The sequence below is a fragment of the Telmatherina bonti genome (genome assembly GCF_933228915.1).
Source record: "Telmatherina bonti genome assembly, chromosome: 16".
In the NCBI taxonomy this organism is placed as follows: Eukaryota; Metazoa; Chordata; class Actinopteri; order Atheriniformes; family Telmatherinidae; genus Telmatherina; species Telmatherina bonti.
The window spans coordinates 12,272,322-12,296,824 of NC_136614.1; the positions used below are offsets into that span (position 1 = coordinate 12,272,322).

A 24,503-nucleotide genomic window follows, 5' to 3' on the forward strand; every position below is an offset into this window, starting at 1 on the left:
GAGGGAGTTGGAAAAAAAAAAAAAAAAAAAAGAGTATGGGAGGAAGTGTTTCATCCTGGAAAACGCGACAAATGTGAAAATAAAGTTTAAATTTCTTCTAGTCATTCTCTTCAGTCAGTCATTCCTGCTTTTAATGATAATTCTGTATGTTTATCCTGTTAAAAAGTTAAATGGAAACCTGCTCAGCTGTCGACTTTAAGCTTGTAGCAGCATGTATCTGGTCTCTCTCATGTGGTCCGTCGGTTCTTTTGGTCTTTGCCCTTTTAATGGATGAAGCCAAAGCATAGCAAGTTCCTGTGCTGATGAATTTTTTTCTTGAACAGGTATGACAGCTTAATAATTGTTTTACTGTGTTTTTGGAATTTATTTATTTATTTGAACATATTAGTGTGTTCTTAATTTTTTATTATATTGAGAAGTATAACATTGTAACTAATAAGTGACTAACAATTTTTGAGCTGGATATAAGTCCATGTTGAGTTTTTATATTGTTATACTCTGTATTTTTTGTATGAACTATAATTCAGGACACTTGGTAGCATGCCAAAAGAGGAGTGGTGTGCATGATGTAGGCTGACCATAGCAAGTTCCTGTACTAATGACATTTTATTTTAAACAGGTGTGAGAGCTTACTAGTTGTTTTATGATGTTTTGGAATTCATATTTTTTGTTATGTTCAGTTTTATGATGGACAATATTTGTTTTAAATGGATGTTATCTCAATTTTTAATATGTTCATTATAACTAATGACAGGGTAACAAATTCCTGAGGCATGTTTTGAGCTGGAAATAAGCCGATACTAAGTTGTTGTGCTGTGTTTTTGTTTGTATGAACTGTAACTCAGCACACTTGTTTGCTAGCATCTCCACCAAAAAGAGGTGTGCATGATGTAGGATGATCATAGTAAGTTCCTTTACTAATGACATTTTATTTTACACAGTGTGGTCCCCAGCGGTCTTCACTTCATCTTTCATCAACAGAGCCAATGTAGACCTCGTATAGCAAGATGGTGACGAGTCAGACCAGCTACACACAAGACTCCCTCATCAGTCCTTGAATTTAAGTTGACCTTTCCCATGATGTCACTGGGCTCTTGGTTGTCAATATGTGGGTGTAGATTTTCAGTCATCCATGGCTTGAAAAGCCTAAGAGCTTGAATTAAAGGCACCGGGATTTGTTTGTCTCTGGAAGATGTTACACCGTTCATCCTGAAGGAGTCCTCCGTTTTAAACTGACTGGTGAGGAGTTCCAGTGTTATAACCTGTAGTGTGATGCAGCATCAGTCTTACTCTCTTATTCAGGAGTTGTTGTTGAGATTCCAGAAGAATCTTTTTTGCTCAATGGCTTTTTATGGTAAAAATGTGTCATACACCTGCCGATGGGGGGAAGCCTTTGCTGTCTGCATCTGAGATTGAAACAGAAGTGGTCTGGATGGTCCGCAGACTTCCTCTGATTCCTTTCATACTCCTGCACCATTCGGAGGGTGTTCTTCCCAAACTGCAAGGCAATATGTTGGTATAGATGGTCATAAGAACTTAATTTTCTTGTAGTCTCTTGAAAACATTTTGAAGAACAGATACAAGGAAATGGTCTCTTCGTATCTGGCTGGAGTGTCTGGACAAACTCATTTCTTGGAGAAGAAAAGCAGTCCAGTCCAGTGAAGAGTGCAGAGACCTCTACAAAGGAGAAAATAAACAGCTACACACATGGTGCAACAGAGAGGAGAGAGGAACAGCTCTTCAGGTCAAGCTTCAGTCCATCTCAAAGGCAAGGGACACCCTTTTCAGGACCATAGTCTGCACATTTTTGACAGGAAGGGTAGATAGTTTGGGAGACGAGTGAAAGAAACCATCTATGTTAACAGGGAAGAACAACATTAAACGGGGGAAGGTGGCCTTGGGTTTCATCTGTCCCACACTTTCACAGTACAGTCTCCTCAGGCAGTTTAGAAACCGTTCACGCTAAGTTTAGTGACCAAAACCCATCACATGTTGGTGGGACAGGTATGAGCTGTCAGGTGGCAATGATTCCAACAACCTGCGGGGGGGATTGGTCCTCAAAAGTCAAATATTATCAGCCTGGATCTCTTTACCAGTCATGTTACAAGTGAAGAAACCTTTTGGATGAGAGATGAAACACTCATCCAGAAGGGTACTTCAATTCAAGCTCTCAGGACTTTTAGTCGACCACTCTCCCCAGTTGTCTCTGAACTTCTATACTGGTGAATTATACTTGTATGTTTTATTTGTTTATGGATTGATTCAGTCATTTGTCTTTGTTACATTCCTGGTGCTTTGAGCTACGCTAAAAGTAATAGTCAAGTTTTAGCTGATTTTACTAAACCAGCTGTGTCCCTTCAGGATTAAAAAGCCTTCATACAGTCACTTAAAATAGCTGCTTTTCACACAAATAGTAGCTCCTGTCACAGTTTTAAATCACTTCAGAAGTAGGTTTTCATTTGTACAGAGTCCATCCTTTTCTTCGTACAGAATATGCAGTGAAATGATGCACGTAGGTGTTTATTTTTCTGTGAAACTCGTCTTAAAACCTACTTTTATTTGTTGTCATTCAACCTGGCATGAGACTTTTTCTGTTTAGTGTATTCATTAGTTTTGCTTTTAGACTTTTTATTCTTTTAAAATATTTTCTTTAAACAGTAAATAATTATATTTTACTATGTACATTCATACTGTAATCTTTTGTCTAATTATGCACAGCACTTTGTTTCAGCTGGGGTTGTTTTAAAAGGCTTTATAAATAAAATTGAGTTGAAAGTGTTTAAAACATTTTGCCGTTTCTCAGGCTGCAGGGGGTTTGTGTTGTTCCTCATCCAGACTTTGACAAAACAAGCTGAGAGCCTGCAAAGTAACCGGACACCGACTCACTTAAAACACTGCAACAGTTGAGATGCAGCAAGTAAATATAGCAGACATGTTTCCTCTAATCTTTCTCTTTTTTTTAAAAAAATATTTTTATATTTTACTTCCAGCGTAGTCTGTGATGAAATGCATTCATACTTGCAGAAATTTGAATTTAAAATCACCATCAATGACATTTTCAGTGTTTAAAAGAGAGAAAATAAAAGTGGAGCTGTAGCTCCCTTTAAATTTATTTGCTTAATGCTCTAAGCTACAATTATGCCTCTTCCACATAAAAACAAGTAATCGAGCAGAAGACAATAGCATGTATGAAAGGCAATACTTTTAGTTATTTCAGTTAATTGCTATCAGAGGTGGTAATTCCTGGTCCTGTCCAGCAGCTGCTCCAACCAGTCACCAAACAATCTGAATTTAATGAGCAGAGTTTATTTACCAGGTAAACGAGCCTGTTCGTGAAAACACCTGTTCTAAATGTACAGGTAGATCCAAAAACATGGCAGAACTTTAACTTTCTGGACCAGGAATTACCACCTTTGCTTGCGATGCAACAAACAAATACATGCTTAAGAACATAAAGCCTTTTTCTGGATGCTCAGAGAATATTACTCTCTTTGAGACAAGGTTGCTTGGTGTATTTGGGTCATAGTTCACTGGTGTAAATTTTAGGAATTTTTTGTGATAATGCAGATTCTGCCGTAGAATCAGTTACTATAGGTTTGAAAGAAATGTGAGTCCATGTGATTAACTCATTGAATTTTAACATGTTTTTCTAAAATTAATGTACTTTGCTAAAAATAAATGTAATTCACGATGCTTTAATTTGGGCATTTTGTCAAATTGATTTTTAATTCATTTTAAAATGTTTTGGTTCAACAAATTCAGTCATTTTTTTCCAACTAATGTGTCGTATTTCCTTCCAGTTGTATTTATTATAGTTGATTCAGGTAATTTCACTCAGATTCCATGTTTGAAAACAAATTTAGTCCATTAATCTTGTGATTAATTCTAACAGAACATAATTTAATGATGTTGAAATCATTTCAATTTGTTTGTTATTTTTATTGTTTATGTTCATTTAGACTTTAAAGGTGGAGTATGTAAGATTTTTTTTTCAATATTTTCAAAATATATTAAAAAAATAACTACAATCATAATTAGATAGTTTCTTGAACATGTAGGTTCCAGTCTGTCCATATTTGATGCGTTCTTAAATTCCAAGTTTAATTAATGACAAATGACAAAAAGCACTTTTTTTTACTGGTAGGCAAACATTTAAGAAGGGTCTTTGTCATTAATTAAACTTGGAATTTAATAATGCATCAAATATGGACAGACTGGAACCTACATGTTTAAAAAAAACTATCTAATTATGATTGTAGTAATTTTATTAGTTAATTTATTTTGAAAATATTGACAATCTTACATACTCCACCTTTAAGCCACAATCTTAGGGTTTTAATAGTTAAGAATAATTATTCTTGCAGAGTCCAAGATCATGCCTTTTTTGGCTTGATATTAGACAGTGAGACTTGGTCAGATAAATACTTTTGGTAATGTGAGCATCTCTCCAGTCATTTTTTTAGTTAACATATTTTGAAAATATTGAAAATCTTACATACTCCACCTTTAAGTGTCTAAAATGCTTCCCTATTTACATATGTTAGCTACACTACATAAATCCGGGTTGTACACCGCCGGTCCTTGAGGGCCACAATCCTGCAGGTTTTCCATGCAGGTGTGTTCTAACAGGCCTGATTAAAATGAATCCGTTGCTGTGCAGAACCTCATTGGTTGTTGGATCCAACTGATGTGAGTGAGGTGTGTCGAAAAAGGGACACATGGAAAACCTGGAGGACATCGGCCATTGAGGACTGACCTTGAACATCCCTGTCATAAACAGTCTTCCTTTTTTTTTTTCATTATCCCCTTTGCATGGATCCCCATCAGCTTGCAGCAGCTGGCTGCAGCTATTCTTCCTGAGTCCTTTTGTTAAGATTTATATGTATTCATGTTCAATCATGTATATATACATACATACATACATATCTACTCATAATGTCCTTTTCAGCACATTAGTCTTAGCTTTATGTAATATAACATTTTTTCCAGCTGCATGTCTTGTACAATACCATGTATATTTATACTGAACTGAAGGTTTTTTTTATAAAGTATTATATACGTTCTTGCTGCTGAGATGCTCTTGATGAAAGTGAGTAGTGAGAACAATAGTCTTTTACCAATAACCAGTTGAAATGCTAATGCATTAAGATGACATCTGTCCTGTCGTAACATTTAAGCATGAGCTGCTCGGTTCTATTGTATTTGAAGTTTTTTTTAAGAATTTCATTTGTTGCTCTTAACCAGATGACCAAACAGTAATTCAGGTTGGAAAAGTTTAATATCTGGATTATTTCCTTCATTGTCAGTAAAAACTTTTCTTCTTAGTGCTGTGATTATCCATAAGGTCTGGAGTCTCTACACTTCACGTCTTGTCCATCAGAGTATAGACTTCTATGCTCCATTACTGGTCTATAAAGCTCTGAATGGTTTAGGACCCGGTCGATCAGTTACCAGACATGGAGAACCAGAGTCCTCCATGTCTGGTAACCAGAGTTCTCCATGTCAGACATGGAGAACCAGAGTCAGAACCAGACATGGAGAAGCTGCATTCAGCTTCTATGCTCCACGTGTCTGAAAGCCTCGGATCATCTGATCCAAATCCAGGTATAAGACCTAACCTGTTCTCAGCTTCATTTCAGTTGTTTTTTATATGTAAGTCCTAACAAGCATCTTTTCAAGCTGGGATTTATAAACTTCATCATGTTTTTGATTGTTTTTTTTTTGTTGTTTTTTTAATGTTCCTTTCCTTTCTCTTTTCTCTCGTTTTTTAATTAAAAATGTTAAATGTATGCTGCTTATTTTCCAATGTTTTAATGTCTCTAAAAGCACTTGGAATCACCTCGTTGAATTGTGCTACATGGATAAGCTTGCCTTGCCTCTGCTTTAAAAGCTTTTCCCAAACGGGAAGTGGGCGTTCCAACCAGTAGGGTCTGTCTGTCATCAGTCGGAAATCAAACAGTTTTTATCATTCAGGATATTTTGACAGTTGTGGAACACAGCAAACTAGCCACAATCAGCCCAAACCTTAAGCCCGGAGTGGCACGTTGAGCTCTAGCCTCGGAGTGTCTGTGTGTGGATTGTGGGAGAACAGGTGGGCATAGTTTCTGTCAAACAGAGAGAGATTGATAGAGTGGGTTAGAGCGCTGGCCGGGGGTATTCTCTTACAGTAATGGCAGAGACTGAGACAGCTGGACTCGGTACATTGGACTCAGTGTGTGCATGTGTGCATATTTGTGCAGCACTATATTTGTGGTCTTGTACATGGAGATGCATTGTGCTCCTCCTGAAACAACACGAGGCGTGAAGTCTTGAAGAGACTGTTGAGGCTGGAGAATATTCAACATCAAATAATCACGGAAAGGTTTCTGAACCCTTTTCCATTTCCAGGACTAACAACAAACTGAAAGACGCCTTTGTTCCACGTGCAAAAGCATTTTTAAACTGCTACAGATCCTTTTATTCTTTTTATGATGTTATTGATCGTTTTTGGGAGGTTTTTATTTTTTCAATTTCTTTTCAGTGTTTAGTATTTTTAACTTTTATGCATCTGGAGAATTGTTTCCGTTCTCCTTTTCCTTTTAATGGTTTTATTTCCTCACTGGTTTTTACTGGTAATTGCACTAGACAAACATGTTTGATGTGTGCGAGTGGATTTTATTGTTTGATGTTTTGATATTTTCTACACTTAGTTGCCCAATAGGGAAATTAAAAATGACTAGAATTTGATCCCCAAACATTGATCCAGGTTGGACTGGGCTCTCTGAAGCAGGTAGATGGTGTCTTCAACGCCAAGCCTGTTATAGTAAGCAAATTATCCATTTTTTTCCACTGTTTAGTCCAATCCAGGATCAAGGGAAGCTGGAGTCTATCCAAGCAAGAGGCAGAACATGTCACCCATCCATTACAGGTAACTAGTAACGCTAAAAGTGTTCAATTGCTAATTAAGGTTAGCTCGTGAAAGACTTTCACATTGTAAGATATTAAAGTGAGCTGTCTGGAGTCCTTTGGTTCAGATGGTTGGCATTTTTTAAGCGCGGGAACGAGGCAGGGTGTTTTCCACAACACAATACAACTTTTCTGACTCAGTCTGGTGGTGAAAAGATGCTGAAGAATCCTGAGCAGGTTTTCAGAACCCTGGGGCTGAAACCATTCAGACATGCAGCCTTGTTCCAGTTCAGTTTCTTCACCTGACTGCAGGAGACAGACATGTTGGAGGGGGAGGCAGAGGAGGTCAACTTTGTTTGTATAGTGCCACTTCACAACGTCACCCTAGGCCACTTTACAGAGTTTGAAACTGATGTGTACACATACCCACTGTAAGCTGACGTAGTATGTGGGAGTTGGGCAGGTGAAGACACGCTTTCACTAATTTTTTCATTTTCCACATCTGTGTGCAGCCGTTTCCAAATCCACGGCCATGCAGAGCATAAAATACCTGTGCTGTGTGTAGTTTTAGAGGCGTGCAGTGTTTAATCACACATCCTTCAAAATCACAGCGCTGCACAATGCTCTAGTCAAGGGCAAGTCTCTTAAGAGATGCTTTAATCAAAGAAAAAATGCACTCAATTTATGGGAACAATGTTTAAAAACTGTTTTTCTGCATCTGTCTGCCAGGACCTTCTGTCCAATGAGGTTGTCACTGAAAACTCACAAAGAGGTAATTTTTTGAAGGAGCAATAAATGAGGTTTTTCATATCCACAATAAAGAATGACCATGATACATTCCTGGGCTTGATAGGCTGGTCAGTCAGAAGAAAAACTTTCAATTATCATTCAGTGTGAGGAAAAAGGATGTTTTTGTGGACGAGCAGATCATAATTTCTTAGCCTTTTTATTTCAACTGTTTTTCGTTGCGGGTATAATATCACACTTCAGCTTAAGAACTACAAACGTAGATAAAGAAGAGTTTTTATAATTAATTTTTCTAGCGTGCTTTGTAGTCTGCAGATTAGAAGGAAACGTGAAAGAAGAGGCTGTGAAAACATTCATTTAGAAATTCCACACCTTTACTAAAGAAACTACATTTTCACTGCTGTTTTTCCTGTTAGCAAGAAAAGAAGACGCTTCTAGTTTAATCTTTTTATAAACTAAATATAAAAACCTGGGCTGTAAGCAGTCATAGACTAATCATCCTTCACTACCTCGGTCGTTTTGGAGTCAGAAAACCATAATTTGATCGAAGTGTGGAACTGAAGAATGATGCTTAAAAACCTGATTGGACCAAAACCCATAATCAATATCAGTGATTCTAATATTATTTGGGAAACTATTAGGTAGTAATGGTAAATCTTGTAACGCCACAATGACATCAGGGAGAACTGATGGGCTTTGATGTATTTTAGATGTTTAGTATGGACAGATGAAGGGACACAGAGATGAGGTGAGAAGATGGTCGGCTGGTGTAGAGTCACTGCCTCTCCACATCAAGAGGAAACATAAGGGCTGTTCATGGGAATGGTTCAGGGTCACCACAAGATGAGCTGGAAGCTATGCTGTGTTTATAACCCTTAAACTCTGATTCTGACTTGTTTTAATGACACACTGACATCCATGATGCACGATCCTAAAACTGTCATTGCTTTGGAGCATCCAGAGACTAAAAAGAACATACTTAATTTTTCTTTCCTTACTTATTTCTCCTTTTTTCTGCAGGTCTTCCTGAATAAGTGCAGTTGTACATGTTGATCTGTCTTTCCTGTCCTCTCCACCCCAACCAGTCGAGGCAGATGGCTGCCCTCCCTGAGCCGGGTTCTGCCTGAAGTTTTCTTCCTGTTAAAGGGGAGTTTTTTCCTTCCCACTGTCGCCGCGTGCAGCTCAGGATGGGAGATTGGATCGATGTCATGACTCAATACAATCAGTTGGTTTCTATTATAGGATATGTATGAATTGGCTTGAAATGATGTGAATGTAAAGTGTCCTGAGACAACATTGTTGTGAAGTGGCGCTGTACAAATAAAGTTGAATTGAATTGAATTTCCAGCTCAGGACATCATGTAACACATGGAACCAGCACACTGTTCGTTCTGAATACACGCTGTGGCTGATGCAGCAAAAAAAGAGTCATCAGAAGAAGTGAAGAAAAGATAAAGTGTCAGAGCAAGAGGTAAGTCAACATCTGACAGACTTTTATTTGCTGGAGAGAGCTCAGAGAAGAGACAGGATGCAAGAGTAACATTTGTTATGGGAAGTCAAAGTGTGGAAATCTGGCAAAGTTCAGTTGTGATGACTTCCCCTGCTGTCTTTGATCTGGATAAATGGTGGAAGATGGATGGAAAGAAGAGATTTATTCAAAAGAATTAGACTCTGATGCGTCAGCTCATAAATGCACCTCATTGTGCTGATAAGCAGAGTTAGGAATTAAACTAAACTTTGTCTACACCTCTTTAAAACAACCACAGTTAAAACAAAATGCTGTGCGTGATCTATCAAAGCAACACGAGAGAATAACACAGTTTAAAGGGAGGTAAATAATTCAATAAAACAACTGTGGCAAAGGTGGACTGTGACAAGGAAGAGGAGATGCAGAGAAAACACACTGAGGCAAAAGTTTTTAAGAACAGGAATCTTATTGATTGGTTGAATAACTGGTCTGTTGGAGCAGGTTAGAAATGACCAAAGTGTAGCAAAATGAAATATCCAAACTCTGGGGAATGGGTGATATTTTGGAGCAGATTTCTTTAAAAAATAAAATAACTACAAAGTATAAATGATAACGCTGCAATGATGCACAAACCAACGAAATCATTCACATAAGAACATGCAACCCTGCGATGGACTGGCAAGCTGTCCAGGGTGTACCCTGCCTGTCGCCCAAAGCCAGCTGGGATAGGCTCCAGCTTCCCCGTGACCCTGAATTGGATTAAGCGATTTAGAAAATGGATGGATGGATGGAAGAACATGCAATACATGTTAGATCTTGCGAGTGAGATATACTGTAAGAAGCTGGGCAACAAAGGCAGCAACAGCTGGAGAAACAATTCAACTAAATAGTAAACTGAAAAGTAATATTGGTTCATGAGATTTGCAAATCATTGCATTCTGCTTTTATTTGCATTTTACAAATGACTGTAACTGTAAGTTTAGTAACACAGGAGCTGAAGAAGGACATGTCAGAGAAACACAAGAAATTTAAACACACCTGTCTTTGAAATAGTGTGTAAAAAAAGGTTTTGTCATTGTTTGGACATAGTGATAGAAAATAGAATAAAAAGGATAGAAATAAAGAAATAACCCTGAGTTTCAACTGAAGGGAGAAGACATTTTTATTTTTTAAGAAGAGAGATGTTTCCAAATTGAGGTCTGACGGGCAGGTATTGATTGAACAGAAACCTTGGATGCCACAGAGCCCACACCTCTCACTCTCTATCTCCTGTGTAAAGTATTATTGTGGTCGCACTTCATAAACTGACCTTCCAGTTGTCAGAACACGACCAAAAGCCAGTGTTCGCCCTGGAACAATATGATTGAAGAAAAAGATGGGGTGATTTTATCTCCAAATCCCCTTTTGGGATGAACAGGGTTATAAGATTGAGGGACAATTCTTTTCTTAAATTATACTTTTGAACTTACGAATCCATTAAAAGTTCATCTTAGGGTTTCAAAATAGCTCTGAGTATGTCATTGTTTAAGGGACAATGTGTAAGAATGACTCCCATCAAACGGTGAAATCATTTATCATATTCAAATGAATGATGCATTTCAGTGCCTCGTCATTTTGAACACCTCTTGCAACAACAGTAACTGGCGTGGATCAAAAAGCCTCGGCGAGTCATCTGCATGCCGCATAGTTGTTCTGCTCAGACACAAAAACAGGTTAAGTTACTGTGCTGACTGGAATCATCTGGTTTAGTGCATGAGCAGAACAAATTCACGGCATGGAGATGACTTGCAAAACAGAATCCCAGCCTCTGCTATCCAATAAGTTCACATATAACAACCCATACAGCGAAAACCTGTTATCCTCCTGATAGAACTGTATTTCTATGTGGTTTTAGTAGCTTTAATGGTGGCAGTAAAGCTGGACCAAATACTGTTAGGAAGGCGTCATAAGCATTTACTGTGACAAAAAGCTGATGATTAATGGGACTTTAATTTTGTTGTTTGTTTTTAACAAAATAAAATCATTTGAAAAACAAAAAAGCAACACGCTGCCTTGTTTTCAGACACAATGTTAGAAGATGCCTAAAATGTGGCAAATGTTTAAAGTGCTGAGCAAAAAAATAAAAGATTTTAAATAACTTGTACCAATAACTGGAATATTTGCTCAGTCTCTTTGGGATCTATTTGAAAATATCAAACTGTTTTCAGATTTTTTTGCCCTTTTTTCTATAAATGATTCTGACCTAAATGATGAAAACAAATTAACTAATCTTACCCCAATATTGACTAAACAGCAGAAGTGATCTGTTATTGTAATTAGTCTGTAAGAATAGTGGTGCAAGAGGAAATTTTAGGCGATTTAGAATAACTGACTTTTTCCTTTCTTTTTTTTTTTTTCCACCCTGGACCAAAGATGTTGACGTTGACATTGACATTGTCAGAGCTGCCAAGCAGAAGTATGCAAGGAAACACAACAGCGTGACTCCTGTGAATGAATTCGAAAACTTTTTCAACAGAGCATTACATGCTCTGACCATGCACTGATAAAAGAACACTATTCAGTTCACAGCTAAAGTATCTGCTAGTGCTTCTTCAACACTTTCGGCTTTTGTGTTGGATTTTTGGATGTATCACTTTATCCCCCATCAAGGCCAGCTTTTGAAGCCTTTAAATTAATCTCAAGCAGTGTTTTACATTGGAGGGAAATGTTTTCTTACATTTTTGTGTCTGTGTACTTTTAGATAAAAGTGTGACTTTTTATTTTCAATAGCTGAATTGGCCTTTGAGGGAAGCAGAATAAATGTTGGTGTAAAACCAGACTTTCCTTCACAAAAGAATTACTGAGGATCATGGAGGCACTCCTGAGTCCCTTGAACCATCTGCCCCAGCAGAATCACTCCAGCTGTATCGTGCTTGATAATGGCCATTCATTATTTTGACCTCTGAATGCGAATAAACACTTGAAATATGATTGTAATTGAGAGTATCACTGTGAGGAGTGCTGCTTAATTTCCAATCAACATTACCTTATTGACTTCAGCAATTCACTCATTTGTCTTCACTTTCCTTTTACAGGAGTAGCAGCAGTGAGGATGTCATTTTATCAGTATAATCGTCTTCTCCAGCTGTCAGCTCAGGTGACGGGGGCGAAGCATCAAGGCCTCTTTAGGAGGCAAAGCTCTTCAAGGTTGGTTATCAGTAGCACCCTCTGCAGGCCATTAATAGGTATTACACGGATCCTCATGTGCTGAAGTCTTGAGCCAACTTTCTCTTTTACATGTCAGGAAAACTGTAAATAAGTGTGTGAATTTATTGACACATTAAAATATAGACAGCAAAAAAGATGAATGCATAAAAAGTGTGATTATCTTGTTTTATCACCCTCCAAGGTTTTCTTGTAACTTCACTAAATAGTCCTCAGGAATACTTTCCCAGGCTCCTTGACAGCTGGAGACTGTTTCTAATGAGGCTTTAGTGGACAGTAGATGAATCATGTGAAGGTTTTTGCTGACAGTGCCCCGCCTCACACTTCTGTTTTTGTACTCTGCTTACTCAGTTTCATCACATGCTGATTTATGCCAGTTTGCATCTTGTTGCTGCAAAAATATTGTTTTGTGTCAGCTGGGGCTTTTATAGACGGGTTGGGAAATTAGAAGAAATTTTGTCGTGACATTACAGGATGGTCAGTCGATTTTAGCCCGTTTCAGAATCATCATCATCGGCTGAAGTTTTGCAAATTAAATGCTGATTTATTCTTTATTTCTCATGAAACAGTAAATGCTTTAGAGTGTTGGAGTCGTGCAGAATTATGTATCAGAACCGATCGTCAGTCCTCACCGCTGTTACGTACAGGAATAAAGCTACCGTCAGGGTGGGCGGAGCTTGCCGACAGGTAAATTAAAACAAGGTTGTGAAATTAATAATGACTCAGAATCACCTGTTTGAGAACAGATTTGCTAGAAAGTGAAGCAAGACTATGCGAACACACATGACTGTTAGAAAAGTCCTAGAAAGTAAATTTAGCATCTTATGTATAGCATTGATCCTTCTTAGCTTTAGGTTAACTGAAGAATAAATGCAGCTCATCAGGAGGTAGGTTAGGAGTAAGTTTGCTTTTAAGTTGCATCATTTATACATTTAAAACAACATCTACTCTCCTCCTACTGTCCAGTTTCCAAATAAGGATTTGTTCCCTTTGCTACTTTGCTGTCTTTGATGAGCCAATGATTGACTAATAACCGATCTGTCCTGTATGCCCTCCTGACACGCTAAAAGGAACCCAACAGCAAATCAGAACTGACTTCTGTGTTAGTCGACAATGGGCTGCTAGCGTAAGAAGCTCAACATGAACTTTTACAAGGTAGCTTTCCTCCTGGGAGCCCTCATCAGCCCTGGTAAGATACCACAAACAGATATTACTGATTATACATATTTCTGTAATTGTGTATTTGGTATTAAAGGAAGAAAATGGAAATTAGCCTAATTACCAAAACACCTTCTGTTTCTGCTTTTTTACTGCTCAAACAAGTCAGGATACATTCAGGGTAAAATTTTCTATGAACCAGGTTTTGCTTTTAATGCATGAACTAAAATGAATAAAGCAGAAAAACCAAAGGAACTGTTCAAAGTGATTCCTTAGTTAATGACCCAAAACACATTAAAGGTGGAGTATGTAAGATTTTCAATATTTTCTAAATAAAATAAATAATAAAACAACTACAATCATAATTAGTTTTTTAAACATGAAGGATCCAGTCTGTCCATATTTGATGCGTTATTAAATTACACGTTTAATTAATGACAAATGACAAAAAGCACTTTTTTTTTTTACTGGTAGGCAAACATTTAAGAAGGGTCTTTGTCATTAATCAAACTTGTAATTTAATAACACATCAAATATGGACAGACTGGAACCTACATGTTTAAAAAAAAAAAACTATCTAATTATGATTGTAGTTATTTTATTAGTTAATTTATTTTGAAAATATTGACAATCTTACATACTCCACCTTTAAGCCACAATCTTAGGGTTTTAATAGTTAAGAATAATTATTCTTGCAGAGTCCAAGATCATGCCTTTTCTGGCTTGATATTAGACAGTGAGACTTGGTCAGATAAATACTTTTGGTAATGTGAGCATCTCTCCAGTCAAGCATTTCATCATGTGCTCCTTAAAAGGCTCCTTGCAGATCAGGTCATTGCAAAGGAACCACATCATGAACAAGTCTTTTGAGTGTAGCTGTTGTGTTACCTTACATCACTCCATGTTTCATTTTGGATAAATGGGTTCATTTATGGCCCACATTGGAAAACGTTTTTCAATAATATATATTTTGATATAATTATATTAAGCCATTGATTTAGCAACTTACAACCATCACTGTCATATTTTGTGAAACGGCTGATGGTTTTTCTGCAGTTTGAACCTTAAACCCACACAAAGTGCATCTATACAAAGACATAGTTTGCACGAATTTCAGCAGAGATGTGCATCAGAGTCAGTAATCCAGTTCAGATGACTATCATGTGTCATTATGTGTTGTCTGTCTTGTTCTCGAGCAGGAACTATCTTCTCAGTATTTTCTCACCTGTTTTCTTCCTAAATTATTCCCAATTGGCCCATTTTGAAATTTGACCCAACCAGAACCAGAGCTGTTTCATGAAAATCTGTGTCTGGTTAAATATAACAGAAAAAACTGTAATTTTTTAAATTGTGTATGAAAAAAAGTTTCAAACACAACGGATTTCCCATAAAGATATAAATAAAAACTCATGACACACTTAAGCAACCCTCAAGAAATATTTGACCAAGCTTAACTATTTAATTATACAACATTACGTAAGATAACTCCTTTGAAAAATGTTGCTGGTTTTAGCATGTGAAAATGTCTTTGTAGCCTATAGATCACAGAACACCATCATTCTTTTATTCTACTTGTCATCCGCATATGAACTGGTCTTAAAGTATTTTTTATAACTGCTTCAAGTGACTGGCTGTAGAATCTTTTAGGAAAAAGAAACAAACTTAGTATTAAATTTTTCTTTGCTTGAATGCCAGAACTTCAGCTGTGTGTCTTTCCAAGTTCATTTCCCATTTCATCCAACAGAACCCAATGTCACAGTCTTGATGCATGTTTGAGACATTTTCTATAACCTTATGGGAAAAACTTTGCTCAAAATCCCGTTTAGTACAATCTAATACTTGTGTTCTGCCCCCTAAAAAATGTCTGACTTTTCCTACAGCTTTTTAGGATTGGGTCTTAAAGGGTTAAAACATAACCAGTGTGACACTGTGTGGTGTACTTCATCTCTGCAAACAACAGCTTCCCAACACACTGGTACAGATGGGGTGATGCAGAGCTTATCTATTTATTTCATGATTCTCATGTTTACCATGAATGTTGTCAGTCTGTTACAAATTAATGTTTAATGGGATTAAAATTTCCTCATTGAAACATGGAGCAGTGAAGTTACAGAACACTCATTTACACAGCACAAAATCCATTAAATAACTACAAAACATGGGCAAAATTAATAAGAATAATAAACAAAAGCTTAACATAAACAATTGTTAGGTCAGATTTATATTGTAGAGCAGGGGTGTCAAACTCCAGTCCTCGAGGGCCAATATCTGGCAGGTTTTTGTTGTTTCCCTCTACCAACACAGCTGATTCAAATCAAATGGATCCAGCAGCTTCTTGTCAACCAATTTATCAGTTTCGGTCAGGTGTGTTGGAGCATGGAGACAACAAAAACCTGCAGGACACTGACCCTCGAGGACTGGAGTTTGACACCTGTGTTGTAGAGTAATAGTAGTCACCTGTACATGCATATCTGTTTATGTATGCCATAATGAAAGCCAGCATTGCTTTAACACTAAACTGCCAACTTGTATCGTAAAGTTTTACCATGTTATACATGTGATTGTACCAATATATGATGTTTGATCTTTATAACATGATTTCCTGTTAACAGAGGCTACTTGCTTTACCTTTATGCTTTAAAAAAATCCTGAATATCTTGCATATTTGCACGTAAATTAATATTATTTTCATTCCAGTCAGTTGGTCTGAGGTGGCCGGCTACACTAAAACAGAAGGGGCATGGGTGCTTTCGCTCAACAAAAGACAGTATACAGTAAACACTGTGGCTGAATGTGCAGCTAAGTGTAACATAGAAACATCCTTCACATGAAAGTTTACGCTTCACACATCTTCTTCAGTCCATACATCAAAGCCTAACATGTCCTCTTTTTCACAGGTCTTTTACATATGTTGAAAAGGATCAAGAGTGCTGGATGGCAGCATCAAACTCCAAAACGGAGCTCATCCTACGTAGACGCAGTTCAGCTTTATATGAAATAAATGGCAATGCCCCATCCTCATTTTAGTTTATTTTTTTACTTAGTAGAAAATGAATAAAGACTCTCTTGTGACTTTGGTGTCCTGTCTTTCTTCAACATTTTTAGAAATCAAATTAAACCTAGTATTTATGTGGTGCATTCATGACATTGTGGTTAATATTTAGCCTGAGTGATCATCACTGAACTTGCTCCATAAGAGCCGTGACGTTTGGACTGTCTGCAAACACTGCAGAGATGAACTGAAGTTAAACACATCTGTTCCAGTTTGGGGCCGAAAACAAAAACGTTACTGATCAGATAATAAATTCCTTGAAAATGGCCTCATTTTTTCTTCTGCAGAATATTTGCAGGAGTGTGTGAATGGAATAGGAACAGATTACAGAGGAACAGGAAAGCTGTGTCAGAGATGGGAAGCAAAAACCCCCCACCGGCCCAAGTACGTGTTCACACATTTGTCATTTCTTTGCACAATCACTTCATATTGTTTTATTGCTGTCTGTAATTCTTATATCTTGGCGTTTGCTGCTGCTTTACACCACAGTCACACCCCAGAGCGGACCTGGAGTCAAATTTCTACAGGAACCCTGATTCAGATAATGGTGGACCCTGGTGCTACACCACTGACCCTGACACCCGCTGGGAGCACTGCAATGTACCCAGCTGTGAAGGTCACATTCATGACATATCAATACTCAATCAATAGTCATCAATACTGTGACAATCTAGCACAGGGGTGTCTGAAGTCGGTCCTCGAGAACCACTGCCCTGCAGGTTGTCCATGTATCCCTGCTCCAACATACCTGGCTTCTTTTAAAATGATCAAACAGCCAATGAAGTTCTGCACAGTGACTAGTTTGAGTCTGGTGTGTTGGAGCAGGGATATATGGAAAACCTGCAGAATTGTGGCCCTCGAGGACAGGAGCTGGACACCCCTGATCTAAAACAAGTAAAAGGGAATAATTCAACATAATCACTTGAAGTGTTTTTTTATTGGTTCCTACATTTATTGTTTTACTTTTCTGTGGAAAACATAAAATTTGTGTTTCTTGGAGGATCTTCTTCCAAGTTGTTTATCAGAATCTTTCCAGGCTCTGATGAACTTTATGGGGAGGCCATAAGTTTTTTTTTTTTTTAGTTTTTTTTATTTTATTTCTAAAAGTGTTAAATTCATATCAAATATTGTTTTTACAAATTCTTGTCAGACATCCTCCATTAGAAGTTCCTTCAGATGTTTTGTTTCACAACGGAACGGAAACTAGGAGTGTCCAGCTCTGGTCCTTGAGAGCCACAATCATGCAAGTTTTCTATGCATTCCTGCTCCAACACACCGGACTCGAAAGAATCGGTCTTTGTGCAGAACATCATTGGCTGTTGTATCCATTTAATGGAAGCCAGGTGTGTTGGAACAGAGATACATCTGCTGGACAGCATCCATTAAGAACAGACTTTGGACATCCCTGCCTTATAAAAGAGACAGTCTGTAGTCTAAATGTTCCTTCTACTTCTTTTAAAGAAACAAAACTCTGGAATTGCAATCAGCAGAGATCCCACAAATCACCCTGAACTAGCAGGGTGGAAACATAAATTCAAAATGGGCTGCAGCAATTTGCTGTACAGAAATTAAGCCTGCAGAGAAACATTTCTGCATATCTGTTCGTGACTTTATAGAGGAGTGTATACACTGCAGCGGTGAGGACTACAGAGGAAAAACCTCCACCACTGAAAGTAGTCACACCTGCCAACGTTGGGGCTCCCAGAAACCTCACAACCACGGCTACAACCCCAGCGCGGAAGACAGCAGGACTAAACTAAACAAGTTTCCTAGAAGTTGCAATAGTTAAAGTACCTCTGCTGACACTTTCCACAGTCTTAGTTCCTTCATTCACATAGTCGTGTGTGTGTGTGTGTGTGTGTGTGTGTGTGTGTGTGTGTGTGTGTGTGTGTGTGTGTGTGTGTAATAGTCCCAAAGCTGGCCTCAGCACATACTTTAATCCTCTGCTCAGGAAAACTATGTTAAATGATGGTAAATCATAAATAGAAGTTAGTAGAGAAATAGAAAGCTACCAAACAGCATCCAAAAGTTGCATCTGAGAAATTAAATGCTATAACAACCAAGCCTTTAAAGATAAGATTAGGTCAGATCATATGTATTTATTTGTATGCATGTATGTACGTGTGTTTTTAAGTCTAAAATACAGCAACAGTTAATTGTCTCTCTGATAAAGGACAGACAAACACTGGTTGGAGGGCCCCGTGTGGCCCCAGAATCCCTTTTTGGTATGACTGCCAGAAAGGAGAAGATGCTGATTTTATAAATTAGTTTCTCCTAATATGGCTTTAAATTTGTTTTTTCTTTGTTTTTTTTTCCATCAGAGGTCTTAATAACTACTGCCGTAACCCTGACAACGAGAGGATCCAGACACCTGTTGGGAGTACTGCAGGGTACCGAGATGTGGAGATGATGCAGGTATGAGAAAAGATGTAAAAATTTACATGAATCCCAAGACAAAGACTTTGTGTGTAATAAGTTAACAACAAACTATTATTCAGTGTTTTATGGAGGGAGGTTATCAAATCAAATACAACTTTATTAATTTATAAAGCCCAATTTCATGCTTGCATAAAAACACAAGCTGTCACACACTCAAAGCTTATGAAGCTCTGAGCATCCTCCTGTTTTATATGAAAACCATCACATATTGATATTCATCGTCTCACTTGCAAGTGAAGGTGTGTTCCCCCCTGAGGAAGTAGACTGCTATGAAGGGAACGGTGCTAATTATCGGGGAATAACATCAGAGACCTTCAGTGGTAAAAAAAATGCCATGACTCCTCACAAGCATAACAATACCCCACGCTAGTTCCCCACAGCGTGAGTATGAAACTTTTTCTTTGTCAACACTTCAGTCAAGAGTTAATATGGAGCGTGCAACAAATTCATGACGTTAAGTCATTTGCTTTTCATCAGGGTGAAAATATAAGATAATGAGATGAGAACATTCAAAAGGGTCGACTTCATTGCTTTTTCCACTAGTTATAAAAGAAACAGGCCAAAAAAGTGTTTAATATCAAACATTGATTCTGACATCTTCTGTCTTGTCTTTTTCAACAGTGACCTCAGGAGAAATCTGTGCAGGAACCCCGACGGAGACGGAGCACCCTGGTGCTACACCACAGACCCTAGAGTCCTCTGGGAGTACTGCAACCTGGAGAAATGCTCTCAGAAACCCTCTGAAGCACCAACCAACTCTCCTCCCAAACCTGAGGCCACTCGGGACCCAGGAAAGAGAGGTACACCGGTTCTTTAACCTTTTCATGCATAGTGGCCATATAGTGGAAACCTATTTACAAGCTTTTCTTGCATCCTCAGAAATGAAGATGGTATTTTTGTAAATAAACCACTTCAGTAGATGTTAGTGAGTCATCCAATACGTTTCCACTCACTGGTTATGTATTGGATGACAGTATAAATGAACATAATGTAGTTTTACACTAGTTTTCCTTTGCAATAAATAGGAAAAGAAAATAATACAGCTATATTTCATAAAAGATATACATAATGTAATTATGATTATATAATTTCACATTTATGTTAACTCAGCATAATTGTATTATAATGAAATATTTTTAAATGAAGCAAGAAAAATTAGTTAACATGTTGTGTGTTTTTTAGACCCGCTCTAATTAATGACAAAGTGCTGCCTGCTTGTCTACCAGTCAAGGACTACATTGTTCCCAGCACAACCGAGTGTATCGCTATTGCGGTAAGACTCAAAGTAGGTCAAGCCATAGACATATTCTGTCATTCTGTTAAGGAATAGTGTAGGAAAGAGCCTCCAAGAAGTCAGGCACACAGATGCTTCTCAACCCGATTCCTTTATTTTGGTCACTGGTTGGGGCAGTGAAGGACTGGCTGAAAACTGGAAGGCAGGGGGCAGGCTGGATGAGCTTGCACTTCGTGATTTGCCATCCGAGCAGTGATATGCGTGACTTCACTGATAACCTTTCCATCCAGTGCCTTGACAATTTGAGTTTGTTCCAGAGGGGTAATAGGGAGGCCTGACTCAATTGCGAACGTTTGGTCGATAAAATTAGCCTCAGCACCGGAATCAACCAGAGCAGAGACAGAAAGAGAAACCAGATGATTAGACAGAGTGGCAGGGAGCGAAACACGCAGTGGAGGTTCATGATCAGTTGGATGCCTGCTCGTCAGTACCCCCACTCTTACTGACGAGCTCTCCCTTTTGGCGCCAAAAGCCGATTGGGGCAGGTAACCACACGGTGACCTGGTCGTCCACAGTACAGACACTCACCCGCCTGGAATCGTCTCTCTCTCTCCTCTGATGAAAGGTGAGTATGACCCACCTGCATGGGCTCCTCAGTAACTGATGGTATTGCCCTCTCCTCTCTCTTATCTAATTTAATAGCCAGAGAAAGGACTTGGTTTAGATCGGATGGCAAATCACTAAGTGCAAGCTCATCTTGGAGATTTTCAGACAGTGCATTCAGAAATACTCCCTGTAAGGCAGGCTCATTCCATCCAGAGTCAATAGCCAGGGTCTGGAATTCCACTGAAAATTCTGCCACACTCCGTGATCCCTGTCGCAGATGGAGCAGTCGCCTTGCTGCCTCTCCGCTCCTGTCTGGATGATCAAACACATTCCTTATCTCAGAGAAATTCATCTAGTGAGAGGCGAGAGACAGTATGGCTAGCATCAAAAGCCTCAGCCCAAGCTAGAGCTCGTCCTTGTAAAAGACCCATGATATACAGAATCCTTGACTGGTCAGAGGTAAATGTCAGTGGTCGCTGCTGGAAAACCATATTGCATTGAAGCAGAAACCCTCTGCTCTTATCTAAATCACCAGAATAAGGTGCAGGATCTGGCATGTAGGACTCCTGTGGTGTAGACTGCGAGGTCAGCTGAGGAACTGGAGGGGAAGCAGCTGCAGAAACAGAGGCAGAGGTTAGGTTCACAGACAGTTTGGAGATTTGGTCAGTCAAATATGCAACACTCGGTGTGAGACACTGGTTGGATTCCATTAGAGAGCATAGTAATTGGTCATGCTGGCCCAACTACTGTCCCTGACTTGCCAGAGCCTGCTGAAGGGGCTCTGAACGTCCCCTGGGTTGAGTCTCTGAAGGCTCCATTTTAACTCTTGGCCAGTTCGTTCTGTTAAGGAATAGTGTAGGAAAGAGCCTCCAAGAAGTCAGGCACACAGATGCTTCTCAACCCGATTCCTTTATTTTGGTCACTGGTTGGGGCAGTGAAGGACTGGCTGAAAACTGGAAGGCAGGGGACAGGCTGAGCAGGCTGAAGACTGGAAGGCAGGGGGGCAGGCTGAGCAGGCTGAAGACTGGAAGGCAGGGGGCAGGCTGAGCAGGCTGAAGACTGGAAGGCAGGGGGCAGGCTGAGCAGGCTGAAGACTGGAAGGCAGGATGGGCTGAAGACTGGAAAACAAGACAGGGAGGATTCTTTAGACTCTTATTCAGTCTACCAACACCAAACGCTGGTTGGCCATACAATACCGCTGGCAAGCAGACGAACTGGCAATGACTGGAGAGCAGTCCTCAGTTTTATCAGCCAGGCTGGAACGAGGAACAGCTGCAGCTAATCAGTCAGGATGCACCTGAGGAAAAATATCACATCCTTCCAGGCCCAACACATTCAAAGGATATGTTTTGTCATATCGCCCAACCCTAATAGTCAACTTAATGGTTAAACAACCACTGCATTAACCATGTTACACATCTTAAAATGAAGTGTATTTTACGATAACTGCGGGTGTGTTGCAGGTACCAGGGGCGGTGGTGTCCTGAAGGCAACTGAGTTACCTGTGATTGAGAAAAAGATTTGCAATCGTCTGTCATATCTGAACAGAAGAGTCAGAGACCATAAAATGTGTGCTGGAAACATCGAAGGAGGAACCGACAGCTGCCAGGTACAGACAACTTTTATTATTTTACTGTTGGTGTGTCAGCGCTAACACTACTGTGGTAGCGTTAGCGCTGGATTGTGCATCTTTAATAAGTTTTATCACGGAAGCAGGTGCAAACATGCTTTCTATACAAAAACACGCTGCATAGTCAAACATAGCTCAAAAAGCTGCAAGTACAGAGTAATATGCAAATACAGAAATGTAATGCTAAAATACAAAAAACTGCTGCAAAAACTGAAACGAGCTGCAAACAACAGAAATGTATTGCAAATAAAGATGAGTGCTACATAAATGAAAACAACTGCATATATCTGCATATTCTCTTGCACAATGGAAGTGCTCGGGGCCTGAGTGAACATGCAGCGTTTTCTTCTCATGGTTTTGTTTATGCAGCACTGCCTTGTATTTGCGGCACTCTTGTATTTGCATCCCATTTCTGTATTTGCTGTGCTCTTTTGCACCTCCACCTTTATTCATTAGCATGTCTGTTTATGAAGTGCAATTTAATTATCTTCTTTATTTACATATTGAAGGTTTCTGAATTCAGTTCTTAGCTCAGTGGTTAACTGGAAAAAAAAACATGAATTTGTGATGCACAGGGACATTTCTTTTCTGCCAAGCACCCCCTTTTGGAAAACAGAAAACTCTACGGATGTTTTCATGCAGTACGTATGCATATAAATGTAATCTTCATTGTGATCCTTAAAACACAATCCTGCTTTCTCAAACTTTGACAAATGAACTACCTACTGGGGAACTTTTTATTTATTTTCCGAATATAGTTTTTTATGATCTTTTTTCCCCCCAGTTATTTCCAACACTAAAAATGAAAAAGATCAAATTCATTAAATGTAAAAAATATCTATGTCCTCCCTGCAGGGCGACATCGGAGGTCCTTTGGTTTGTTTTTCACAGAACCGGTACATCCTGCAGGGCGTGACATCATGGGGAATTTGGATGCGCCAACACCATGAAACCCGGCGTCTATGCTCGAGTCTCTAAGTTTGTGGACTGGATTAATGAAACCATAAAAGCAAACTGAAAACAACCCACCATTGTGTTTGTCTTGTACTTGCAAATGATGTCTACATAAATGTGCTGTTCATGACCTAAGTTTGCAGACTAATGCTACTTTATGCCCGTTTTGTTGTTTACTTTGAACAAATTCCTTGATAAAGAGCACATTCCTGGTATTAGTCCTGAAAATCTAATTTAAATAAAGGAAACTGGAAACTAATTATTTCTAAATAAAGTCAAATGTAGTTAATAAGAAGGCAGCTTCCTTATTTTTGAGCTGATCAGTTGAAATAAAAGAGTTACACGGCTGTTTCTGTCTTCTATTAGATAGGATTTAGTGAGTTTCTTCATTTTTTTAGCTGTGTTTTGCATTCTTTTTCATTCTATCTATCTATTTATCTATCTATCTGTCTAACTGTAAAACGTCAGTGGTGGGATTGTAGCCTGTGTGTATGACTGTTGTGGAAACTAAAGGGTTCTGCTGTGCAAAGTCATGACTGGAGTGAGTGATGTCATTGACGAGTGCACCTGGGTAGCAGGATGTGTGTCTGGTTACAAAAACTTGTCTGATTATTGAGATTGCAATAATGAGTGCATCTGGGTTATGTCCACATAAAGGATGAGTGACCAGAAGAGATGGAGGACGGCGGGTGGACCTGGTGTGAAGTAGGGCACAGATCAACAGCTTTTGGTGCAGGTGGGACAATCAGGCCAAGCTGGAAAAGAAACTTAGGGCACATTTTCGCTTCGAGATTCATGATAGTGACTTTGATAGGGTTGGAATCCTCCAAGGGAGGGAATTCTTCCAGATTCTACAGATTGTACGTGTTGCAAAAGTGTCAAAAGTTGACACTTTTTGACACAATACTATGTCTTCACACATACAAGACTCAGACTTTTTTTTTTTTTTTAGAATGCTATCTTGTCACACATAGAACACTATTAAGTTTTCTGATATAGAATACTACGTTGTGACACATACAATATTATTACTCTTTTTTGACACAATATACAATGTCATGACACATAAAAGAATATTAAACTTTTTGACACATACAATACTATGACATTTTTTGACACAGAATAC

General features: G+C 38.7%; 1 pseudogene across 1 annotated transcript in view; it reads left to right on the forward strand.

Annotated features, from left to right (window-relative positions):
- Positions 1–23,441, forward strand: part of LOC306767638 (plasminogen-like) — a 43,753-nt pseudogene extending 20,312 nt beyond the window's left edge. The window contains exons 3-14 of the transcript in view: positions 12,175–12,286; positions 16,360–16,466; positions 16,813–16,898; positions 17,004–17,130; positions 18,131–18,278; positions 18,836–18,929; positions 19,210–19,322; positions 19,575–19,753; positions 19,833–19,851; positions 20,136–20,238; positions 22,257–22,402; positions 23,279–23,441. The product of the transcript in view is annotated as a plasminogen-like (transcript). The remainder of the gene's footprint in view (positions 1–12,174; positions 12,287–16,359; positions 16,467–16,812; positions 16,899–17,003; positions 17,131–18,130; positions 18,279–18,835; positions 18,930–19,209; positions 19,323–19,574; positions 19,754–19,832; positions 19,852–20,135; positions 20,239–22,256; positions 22,403–23,278) is intronic.
- The last annotated feature ends 1,062 nt before the right edge of the window (positions 23,442–24,503 follow it).